A 12,392-nucleotide genomic window follows, 5' to 3' on the forward strand; every position below is an offset into this window, starting at 1 on the left:
AGGCCCCTACATTGGCAGTCTTCAGAAAGAACTTGAAGTCCTGGCTGTTCCAATGTGCCTTCCCAGATTAATAGGAAATCTCCAATACCAAGTCCCATAAGCACTTTATTAGAATTAAGATCGCCTATCGCACTCTGCACTTGCCCTATAAGCCTTATATATCACCTGTCACATCAGCACTTTTAATCTTGTACCCATTACTCTGGCCCGGCCCAGTTCTATTGTGTTTTAGTGTATTGTTATTGCTTGTTGTTTATACTGTTTTAATTGTTTTTAATTTGCTTTTTGTTTTGTATTGTTATATTGTGTGTTGAGGCCTTGGCCTTTGTAAGCCGCATCGAGTCCTTCGGGAGATGCTAGCGGGGTACAAATAAAGTTTAATAATAATAATAATAATAATTTTTAATTAATCAGGGATCTCTACCATGTAAACTGCCAGCTAGAGCCAGATGTGCTGTAGTTCAGAGACCTCTGTTTATTCCTGTTGCTGACCTAAGATGTTGGGCATAGCTCTAACACCTATGTGAATTACGATGGTACTCAAGAGCAGCCCCAAAAGGTCAGGGCAGCTCCTACACTTGAGGAAATGGCAAAATAACATGTATGTTTCCCTAGATGTTACTGGATTACAATTCTCATGGCCCCTTATTGTTGGAGATATATAGAAGGGATGCTAAAGGATGTCCAACAACATCTGGCAAGCCAAAGGATTCATGGTGAGAATAATTGCTTTGGGGCTGCAATCTGATATTTATGTAGGAGTAAACAAAATAACTGAAAGATTTATGCATAAACTAAATAAACTGTAGTGTAATGCCTAAATTGTTATCATTGTTTTAAACTGCCATCAAGTTTACTTTGATTTATGGTGACCTATGAATGATAGACTTCGAAGTCACTCTGCCATCAACAGTTCTGCTCAGGTGTTACAGACTCAGGACTGTGGCTACTCTGATTGAGACTACCAATATGGAATGTGGTCCTACTCTTTTCCTATTGCCCTCTATTTTACCAAGCCCAGGCATAATTTGCCCTAGGATCTATTAGCTATTCTCCAACATTATATCTCAAATGTGTTGGTTTTTTTCTTATCAGCTTTTTTCACTGTCCCGCTTTCACAACCATATATAGAAATGTGAAATACAGTGGCATGAACAAAACTAACTTTACATCAGGATCTTGTCTAATTCCTTCATCACTGCTTTTCCTTCTCTAAATACAAAACAGAAAACCAATAATTAAAAGCTTTTATATTAAAAGATTTTTGTAAGAGGGGGAGCAAATGCTGTATGTCTCCATTTGGTCTGGATGTCTCCACCCAAAGGCAAGGCTAGCCTCTATCATTTCTTTTGCCTTCCACTGAATAATTTCTGAAAGGCAGGGATAAAAATGGTGTAGCCTTCTTTATGCTGTTTGATTGCAACTCCCAGCATTCCTCACCACTGGCTCTATTAGCTAGGGTTACTAGGAGTTATGATCCAGTAACATGTGGAGAACAGCATGATTTCTGTCCTTCCTGCATAATTTCACAGTACGTGTGTGCGTTTGTGGGAGTCTCCATGTTTCAGGCTAAAAAGTCTGAACTAGGAGTGTGCAACTGATTCAAATGGGAAGTGCCAGATGTATTACTGGAAGAACAACATGTGCCACTAATTTACTGTGTACTCTTGATGTGTCAGCCAGCCTCCAAAAAGAATGATCACCTCACCAGCCAAGTCAAGACAAATGATGTCGTTCAGAAGATAGCATGCATGTTTATGTAGGGAATTGGGAATACAAACTCTATGTGGGAGATGGATTATCAAAAACCTGTAGAAGGGCAATATTACTTACTTGGCAGGTTCCTTTCCACCATTAAATAAACACACAGCCTTCCAAAATGTTTATCCCAGGTCCCAATGAACACCATCTGTATAGATCTGGGTTAATATTCCTGATCAGTAAATAGCATCTGGCAGAAAAGAGGGCAGAGAGGGGAGAATCTGGAGACAAAGAACTTCTTTCTGTTCCAAGAACTCTCTCACAAGTATGAAGATAATGCCTTCTTTGTTCCACAACTAGATTCATTGTTTTAGAAGTAGAGTGGGGAAAGTGTATCTCTATGTTTATTCACCAAGCTAATGTGGCACACATTTGGAAAGGTGGGCCAACAGTTGGAACCAAAGACTTGGAACAAAAACGATGTTGAAACAATAATTAATAAGTTGACTCCCTTCAGAATATTTGCTTTGGGAGTGTTCAGATTCTCATTTCTGAACAATGAGAACATGAGAAATGGCAGGAAAGAAGTCAAAATAAAAAGAAAGAGGATGGGAATAATTCTTGTTTATACAAGGTAACCAAGCTGTATGTTTATCCAGGCATACCTCATTTAACAAAGTCTCTGATAAAGAAGCAGCTCTTACAAAAATTTTATACACCTCTCCAGTCATCTTCCTACAGAAGGCAAGGTAAACTTCAGCTACATCCAGCATCCATGAACAGAGATCCACAAACAGAGAAAAAAGGGGAAAGTAGATGAGCCAGCCTACCCAGCCCATCTTTCTGCATGTTAAAAAACATAGCTCTAGGGCCCTTGTCACATGGTCCAGCTGGGCCGTTCTGTCTCACCAGCTTTTGCTGGTGAAAGGGAAGGCATGGGGCAACTCTTGGCACCCTGCACACCCTCCCTCCTTTCCTTATCACACATGGAGGGCAGGAAAGAGTGTGATACGGGTGCCAACACAACTTTCCTAGCCCACATCACATGACAGAAAGGGTGGCAACATGCAGCAACATGTGTTGCCCCACCACCCTTTCTGCCATTGCAAGGGCTTTCCTCCCCGTAGTGCTTTGCCTCCACTTTGGGAAGAAAGTGAGTGGGGCCTGCCATGCATTGTGTGATAGCACATGCCAGGCCCCGTCAAAGCTGTGCATGAAGGCAGCAAAATGGGGCAATTTGCCCCATGTGAAGAGGTCCCAGAATAGCCACTGAAATTGAGGTCATATAATAAGTAGAGATTGGTTAAAGGGGGAAAATTATCCTTGGATGCATTTCGAAAGGTGTTTTCAAGTGGTCTCTTAAAAGGATCAAAACTTTTTATTTGCTTCTGCAAGGCTATCCTAACATGACGGTTTCATTTCAATATACATATTATTTTTTCTGAATAAAATGTTTCCTGAAAAGTGTTAAAGTTTTCTTTTATTTGTGGTATAGGAACCTATCCCTGTTTTTTTACGTTATATATCTTTGAAACCAATTGTTTGTACAGAAATAATGCCCAGAAACAAATCAACTTTTTAACTGAGCTATGCAATGTTAAAGCACTGAGCTGCTGAGCTTGCAGACCAAAAGGTCCCAGGTTCAAATCCCGGGAGCAGAATGAGCGCCCGCTGTTTGCCCCAGCTCCTGCCAACCTAGCAGTTCGAAAACATGCAAATGTGAGTAGATCAATAGGTACTGCTCCGGTGGGAAGGTAACGGCGCTCCATGCAGTCATGCCAGTCACATGACCTTGGAGGTGTCTATGGACAACACCGGCTCTTTGGCTTAGAAATGGAGATGAGCACCAACCCCCAGAGTCGGTCACGACTGGACTTAACATCAGGGGAAAACCTTTACCTTTTACTATGTCTGTCTGTCTGTCTGTATGTATGTATGTATGTAAGTGTATGTATTTTTCTCCTCACTGGCTGTGCTAGCAGGAGTTGCTGGGACTTATAAAGCCCATGGAATTCCCTCTGAACTGTTCTGTGCATTCTGCATCAGCAAAACAATGGTAGCCTTGGTAGGACAGCCAAGCCTGTCTTGTACAAACACCAAAAACAGGAGAATCCAAGGAGTGAGGGAAGGAAAGATGAGAGATGGAGGATACATACACAAGGTGGAACTAACAAAATGGTAGCAACAAAAACCAGTCAAGCCAGCAGACAGCACAAGCACGGGCAGTAGGTCAACTACATAGGGATAGGACAATTCCTCTAATGTGGGAGGGAAACAAAGTAAAGGGTGAAAGAACAAGAGCTGGAGATGGGTTTCATTTTTTAACTCAAGTGGTTTTCAGCTACAAGTGGGAAAGGACTATAGATTATGGACTTCATTCCATAAAATGGGTGGACTTGTATTCTTTGCATGGTGTTTCATGGGCTTCTGTCTCAGCAGGCAGAGAGAGACAGAGACACTGGGGTACAAAAGGAGGGAGGAGTTTGTTAATTTTCATAAAGTGGCTTCAAGTGCTGAGGCTGAAGACAGTCAACACAATCCAGTTCACCTGTAACTAGAGCTATTTTGCCATCAAGACTTTGAGCTGTTCTATGTCCAGTCTGTCCCAATCTATGGGGTTTTTGAAAATCCAGCCCAAAACTAGCTAATGTTGCAAAAGAATACCAGGCGGGATGGCTAGATTCTGGATAAAATGCAACTAACTAAGCCAAAGGCAAAAAGCTTATCTTTGGGTTCTTGTCTGCAACTTGCATAGATCTTTCTTCAGCCACTTTGGTGCATCTGCATTGTATAATTAATAGTTTGACCCTACCTTAACTACCATTGTTGAATTATTTCAGCTAAATGCTAAAACGTGGGTTCATAGCCTCATGCGCTTCACTGCTTCAGTGTCAGAAACAAGACACAATCCGGGCTTGAAAGGAAACAAAGGTTTATTCTTTTGGCCAAAAAGGATGTCAGCACAGAATCTGTGTTCTCAAAGGAGCCGACATAAAACATAAAGTACAGAGCACTTTGATAGCCCTTCAAATACCTGCACCCTCCCCTGATTGGCTGAAAAGGTGGCCCAGCCAGGATCCAGACTCCTATTGTCTGGGGATTGCTTATGACATCACTGGCTGTATGTATTCCTCCCATGGCAGGAAAAAGGAACAGTTGTTGTTGAATGGTTTAAAGTCCAAATCTGTTTAAATGTCCACCCCATGAGGAATGTGTTGACATCAAATGTAAATTAGTCCATAATTGACTTAATGTTCAGTCCAGGTAAACACAAAGGGGTAGTCCAGAAAACATAAAAGGGTAATTGGGATCGATTGTTGTCGAAGGCTTTCATGGCTGGGATCACAGGGTTGTTGTATGTTTTCCATGCTGTATGGCCATGTTCCAAAAGTATTCTCTCCTGACATTTCGCCCACGTCTATGGCAGGCATCCTCAGAGATTGTGAGGTAATTGGGATCACTTCATGGTATAATGGGCTAGTCTCATCTGCAGCAGGTATGCTGGTCCATGTCAGCCAATATTCCCAGATGCATAAATGGAAATGTGGAGAGGTGAGAGATGTGTGACAGGGAGGAATCCTTTTTGATCCCACCACACACACAGATACCACCAATTATAAAGATGTTTTATGAATGATGATTTTAATTAATTATTTATTTAATTATCTTCTTCGCTGCCACCATTTGAGGAGACGTCAGGCAGATGGCACTGGTTCTTTTTAATGATTTCTTTGTTTATTTTACCTCAGATGATGATGTCACTTAACTTAGTATATAATTGTGACAGAGACTTAGGTGGAATAAAATCAAAACAAGTTTATTGATTGTACAGAGCTTGATGGTTTCTTATAACTTTTTAAAGGCACTTAGCTTAATGGTTACAAACAGATATGAGGTGTTCAAACTTTCAAAATACTTCTTCCTCCAAACTAAACCAAAACCTGATCCTCCTGGATCCACTGGGATTAACTTTCCCTAATCCACAGCCTCTATAACTGACCCTAAACAAGTCCCTAACTTGCCTAGTCTGGCCTAATAGAGGTCTGTCCCTCTGGCTTTCTTCAGTCTTGAAACCAGACTGCTCCCTGTGATTCAAAATCACAGACTATCTAAAATAAATCATTTTATTTTAGATCTGACTCAAATTCTTTTGTTTGAGCCACCCTGACCCTCCACATGAGAATCAGTCTTCTTCCTGCGACTAGAAATCACAGACTGAAACTGGGTTTTAAAACATTCCCCCTTTTCCTTTCCAAATGGCGGTTGGCTCCGCCCCCGTTGTCATAGCAACCAGTTCTTCAATGCTGAGCTGGCTATCTCCTGGTATTATCAGCTCTAATACTCACCATATTAAATTAACCAAACCTGACTGTTTAAACAAATCAAATTGGTTTAGTTTGGAGGAAGAAGTATTTTGAAAGTTTGAACACCTCATATCTGTTTGTAACCATTAAGCTAAGTGCCTTTAAAAAGTTATAAGAAACCATCAAGCTCTGTACAATCAATAAACTTGTTTTGATTTTATTCCACCTAAGTCTCTGTCACAATTATATACTAAGTTAAGCGACATCATCATCTGAGGTAAAATAAACAAAGAAATCATTAAAAAGAACCAGTGCCATCTGCCTGACGTCTCCTCAAATGGTGGCAGCGAAGAAGACAATTAAATAAATAATTAATTAAAATCATCATTCATAAAACATCTTTATAATTGGTGGTATCTGTGTGTGTGGTGGGATCAAAAAGGATTCCATCTCTGTCACACATCTCTCACCTCTCCACAGGAAACTAAGGAAGTTTCCCAACGCACATAAGAGAATCTATCAATAGGAAAGACATTTGTCAATGGGAAAGAGTTTTGGTTCACAGAAATACAATAGATATTCCATCAATGAGATTTGGGCACCTTTAGGCTTGCATACATTAGCTGGCTTTAGCCAGTCTCCTGTCCCAAGGCATAAAATTAAACAAGGCAGTTTTACAGATCTGGAGTTTTAGTAACACTTTAAAGGCTAATTTCATTTGATATAGTTTATACAATTTTATAAAGGCAGATTTCATAAACAAGAGGAGATAGCTGGCCGGACTTTTCTAGTGTTGCAGAGAAGTGATCTTTAAATATTGTGAAAACAGTTTAAAAGACAAAATAAAAATAAATTCATTTTTAATTCATCTTTGTGTATTAGGTCAAGTTATGAAGGAGGGGTCAATTTCTCAATGACACCATGGTTCAATGCTATGGAACCCTGGGGTTTGTAGTTTGGTGGTACATCAGCATTGTTTGACAGACAAGGCTAATCAAACCACAGTATTAAGCCGTAGGGTCAAACTGCATTAATTCTACAGTATAAATGCAGCCTTTGAGTTTTGTTCTTTAATTCACCATTATAAAAAAATGAAGGGCTTCTCCACCTCCCCGGACTCAACCCTAATTTGAGCCCTTCCGGCTATCCCCCTACTTCCTCTCCCCTTTCCTCTTCCCCTCCCTTTTTTCTTCTTTTCTCTATCCCTATCGCCTACCTTCCTCTAACCCCCCCCCCACTTACCCCCATTCTCCTTATCCCCCCTCCCCTTTTTATCATAATGTAAAAATACATCCAATAAAAATATTTTAAAAAATGAAGGGCTTGAATAGACCTTTAGAAAATGAGAGCTGGGTTCTAGTGTCTTGAAATCTAGTTTTGGAGATATTTCAGGGTTTGAAATAAGGAAAGACAAGGAATAGGGGAAAAAGAAAAGGAAAATAACATTTGGCTGTAATCTGACAGGTCAGTTGATCCTGTTTTTTAATTTAAAAATGTGGAGGAAATTTCCCCTACTTTGAACTGGTCAAATGCCAACCCTAAACCAGTTGCAGAGAAGATAAAGCCCAGCTTTACCTGTTTTTATATTTCTGGCAGGACAAGGATGTGACAAACACATCTGTCACTGCCACTCACATAAATTCTGTTTCAAAACATGCCTTCAAACCTTGCGACAACCTCTCAGGACACTGTACATGCCCTAAGAAAAGCATAGCCCACAGGCATTCTGTGTCAAAACAGCCTAGCTGAAAGTAATTGCTCAAGGTGGGTCTGAACACATTTATATGTAGAGGAGACAGGGGGAAACTATATGCTTGCTTCAGGCAAGCATTAATATTGTATGCTGAAAGAAGCCAAAAGTGAAAACTCACATAGGAAAAAATATACCTGAAGTTCAGATACAGAAAATAACCATCTTCAACCAGAGTTTTCATAGAAATGTGCACACATGTGTTGGCACACATGTAAACTGTACTCATAATGTGTTACCCTTCAATGGATCACAAAATAAATTAGTCTCACAACAACTCAGCAAATATGTTAAGATGAGAGAAAGGGCCCTTGCACACAGCCATGTAACCCAGAATATCAAGGCAGATAATTCACAATATCTGCTTTAAACTGGGTTATGTGAGTCCACACTGCCATATAATCGAGTTCAATGTGGATTTTATACAGCTGTGTAGAAGGGGCCATAGTCAAATCTCAAGGCTACCTAATATGGTAAGTGTTCCAAGTCTATCCCAACTCCTTAATTTTTATATCTTGGGTGTGTTTCTGTATAGTCTATATACAGTTAGGCTATACATATACGACAACATAATTCTTCTCTCATGTCCCCACGTGGATGGTAAAAATATCAAAATACATCCGGCCGTCCTCTGGGCAACATCCTTGCAGACGGCCAATTCTGTCACACCAGAAGTGACTTGCAGTTTCTCAAGTCACTCCTGACATGAAAAAAAACCATAATTCTTGTGGGAAAGGAACATCACTGTCAGCTGACCTAGTTTAAGACTACCAAAAATTAATAACCGTCATCAAATATTCCATTAGTCTCATATACCATCTTTTTCTGCCCTCCTTCTTTGCTGTCTTTCATCACTGGCATGCATCACTGCACTAGCAAAATACAGAACTGGGGATTCCAGGGTAAATCCTCTATAGCAAATGAAACAGCTTGTCCTCCACAGTTCATTGACCACATATGTCCTACAAATAAATATTTAATTGCCTCTCCAAATGCCGGTTCCCCTTAGCATTAAAAACACAATGGATTTTCACCACAAATAGACAATTGACAACATGGACTGCAAAAACTGGAGGTCAATTCCTGACAAGATGGAAACATACAGTATTTAGAAAGTGAAGCCATGTCATTTCTTGTCTACCAAAACCACGACATGTTCTCAAACAGTTCACAGATGAAAACAAGGACATGTGTGGCTAAGCAACATCAGAGTGTAGTCAAGATCACAAATGTTATCAGGGAGGAAAAAACATGTGAGTTAGGAGAGGTTCGCTTTTGCCCAAAGCTGTTTTCTTTTGCCAAAAAGGGTAAGATTTTGCCCCCTCATCTCCTTTCCCTCTGTTGAGTTAGTTGAATGCAAGTATTTTTTGCACTTTGGGATCAGCTTACACCAAGTGAAATAAACTAGGTACAGAGGGGAAACTGGGAGGACATATATACAGGCAGAGGCGGTCCACCGGCGAGGACAATTAGGCGCTTGCCTGTGGTGCAAAACTACCGTGGGCACAGTTGAGGCACCCCCGCATGCACATGGTGCTGCTGCCGTTTCCACAGTGTCCGTCGGCCAGGCCGAAGGAAGGCCAAAGTTGAGAGGCGGGCCCAGGCCCATTGCCCAAAATGGCTGATGGTCCTGTGCGTGTGTGCAGGGCTTCCATTCACCCATGTGGATGGGTAGCTGGCATGCCTTCCATGTCTGTGCGGGCAAATGGAAGCCCTGCGCATGCACACAGGTCCATCACCCAAAATGGCCGATGGCCCTGTGTGCATGTGCAGGGATTCCATTTGCCCGCGCGGACACAGAAGGCACACCAGCCACCTGTCAGCGCGGGCGAATGGAAGCCCTGTGTGTGTGCACAGGACCATCTCCCAAAATGGCTGATGGTCCTCCTGTGTGCGTGCGCAGGGCTTCCATTCGACTGCATGGGTGGGTGGCTGGCGGGCCTTCAACTGGCTGGAGAGCGTGCCCACTGCCTGGAAGGCTGGCCCACGCTGGCCCGCCAAAGTCTGCAGCAAGGCAAGGGGTTTATTTTTCAGCGATTGGTTTGTGGGGGGTGCCAAAATTTGGGGGGGTGCCAAAATTCTGTTCGCCTACTACCAAAAATTACCTAGGGCTGGTTCTGGCCACTTAATGCAGTTTGAAGACACCTTGAGAGTATGGTGCTTAGATGCCACGTGCTGCAGATGTCTGCAGGAATGCACAGGAAGGGCTTTAAACCAGGATCACCAACGTTGGGGAATTAGTATAAGATAGAGCACTTAATGCACATCAGGATGCTTCAGTGTTAACCACATTGCATGGCAAAAGTGATTAAGAGACAGGATGCCCCAGTGACCTGCACATGAGCATTGCGTTATAATAATAATAATAATAAAACTTTATTTATACCCCGCCACCATCTCCCCGCGGGGACTCGGGGCGGCTTACATGGGGCAGAGGCCCAAACAACATAGAACAAAACATAGGCAACATAATACAAATCACACTATAAAAAGGTAAAATAGTAATACAATATATCAATTAAAACAAAAATACAGGATAAAAAAATTGCATTTAAAACACATAAATTGTAAAATTGTAATAAAAACGGGATAGATTATTAAAAACCCTCTGGGGCTGATTAATTAATGACTGTATCTCCAAAGGCCTGCCAAAACATCCAAGTCTTCAGTTGTTTCCTGAAGGAAGGTAGAGAGGGAGCCAAGCTAATCTCCCTGGGGAGGGAGTTCCAGAGTTGGGGAGCCACGGCCGAGAAGGCCCTCTCTCTCGTCCCCACCAAATGCAGTTGTGAGGAGGGTGGAAGTGAGAGAAGGAGGTGGTGGGGGGAAAGTAGTAGGAGGTGGGGGAAAAAACATTTGTCTGGGTCCATCCAGACAGGTCCCAAAATGTGGGATCTGTCAGGCTTTTAACTGAGGCATCCAAACGATGCCTCCGGTACAAGCAAATTAATCTGGGAGGATGTAGGTAAACCCTGCTTTCTCCTGAATTAATTAGATACCCCATTAGATCTGGAAGACCCAGGTCTAATGGGTTATGGGGCCTGTGGGGACTGAGTACTGCGTAGTCTCGTGACTACCCAGGGGTTAGTCCCCACAGCCCCCTCAGTTTTTTGGGCTCCATGAGCTTGGAAAACCAAGAGAGCACCCACTTCCCTCTCCCAACCCCCCTCCAAGCCAGCCTTAAAATAAAAGAAAATTTACTGGGCTACCATTATTGCTCTCCAGCAGGCCTCCTGGTACATAGAAAGGCGTGATGATGATGATGTTGATGCTAATAACTTTATTTTTGTATGCCCCCTCTATCTCCCCAACGGGGACTCGGAGCGGCTCACATGGGTAGAAAGGCATTAAAAAACCTGCTGGGAGCCAGGGGCGACTTTCCTCGTTCCCCCCCCCCCCCCCCCCGCGCGCCTAGCGTGTCCTTGCTATGTGAAAATGAAAATGGGTTCCCTTGGAACTAGAAAGACCAGTATCTAGTAATTGCAGTGATGCAAAAAATCTTAAACACACAAAACTTCTATGCATACAAACAAACACAAATGAGGTCAGGAAAGCATAAGATTGTTTTCACATTGAAAAGAAGAAACTTGTTCTTTTCTCAAAAGATGAATAGACTCCTCTTCATGGAATAGTTCTTGTGTCTTTACTGCAGATGAGTAGACTTCAAATCCTTTCACAGTAAATGTTCTAGTATCTTTATTACAAAAGAGTAATAACGTTCACTAACAACCCTTGAACCCCCTTCGTTGAAGCCACTTTTGTTTTTAAAACCTTTGTAGACTTCCTGCCGTGGAGAAAAGATCTACATATAAAGCAGAGACATTGTGTTTTCCCTCAGCAGTCAGATTGCTGAGACTTTTCAATAAGAAAATAAAATATAGCCTAGGTTCAAATTCCTTGTTGTTTTTGGTTTCTAGGTTTTACAGCGTTTCCTGTCCATAAATAAGAGAGTTAGATTCCCTGCTCCATAATGCACTGCATAAATACAACTTCATATACCTGAGAAGCTGACAGCTGCCCTATGAGATATACTATGACAGCTTTAAAAATCCACAAATCAATCATTTTGGTAGAGCTGCTGTATACTCTCCCCGCTAGGATGTATTACAGAGTAGGGTGAGATATGCCACCATTGCCCTGATCGATGAAAGTCCCGCATCCTCAGAACAATTGTGGCGTAAAGTGGAGGGGATGGTGAAAGCCAGGACTCATAGATCTGCCAGGCTGCAGCCGCACAAAAGGGAAGAGCCAGCCGGGGGGGGGGGGGGGGGGGGAGAGAGACTGCTCTATCTCTCCTTCCAGAAACCTGCACAGCGGCATGATGACAGTTCTGTTCTCAAACAGCCCCATTACGACCTAATTAGCATACATGAAATGCAGATTCGAGGCATTAAAGTGATATACAAATCATTAATTTTTTGTCAAATTCATGTCAGCCTTGCATAGGCCTTCTTGTTTTAATGGTGCATGACAGCCGAGAGAGAGAGAGAGGAGTATGATTTGATGGCACTGATAGAAGCAAGCCACCTTTAAGGCTGTATTTTAAAGCTTGGAACGTGATAATTTGTATGTTGCTGAGAGAGAGCTACATCTGTCCTGATTAAAGCTGATTATGGAAAAAAACGAAAATGTCTCAACAT

This window comes from Anolis carolinensis, chromosome 1, assembly GCF_035594765.1.
Source record: "Anolis carolinensis isolate JA03-04 chromosome 1, rAnoCar3.1.pri, whole genome shotgun sequence".
In the NCBI taxonomy this organism is placed as follows: domain Eukaryota; kingdom Metazoa; phylum Chordata; class Lepidosauria; order Squamata; family Dactyloidae; genus Anolis; species Anolis carolinensis.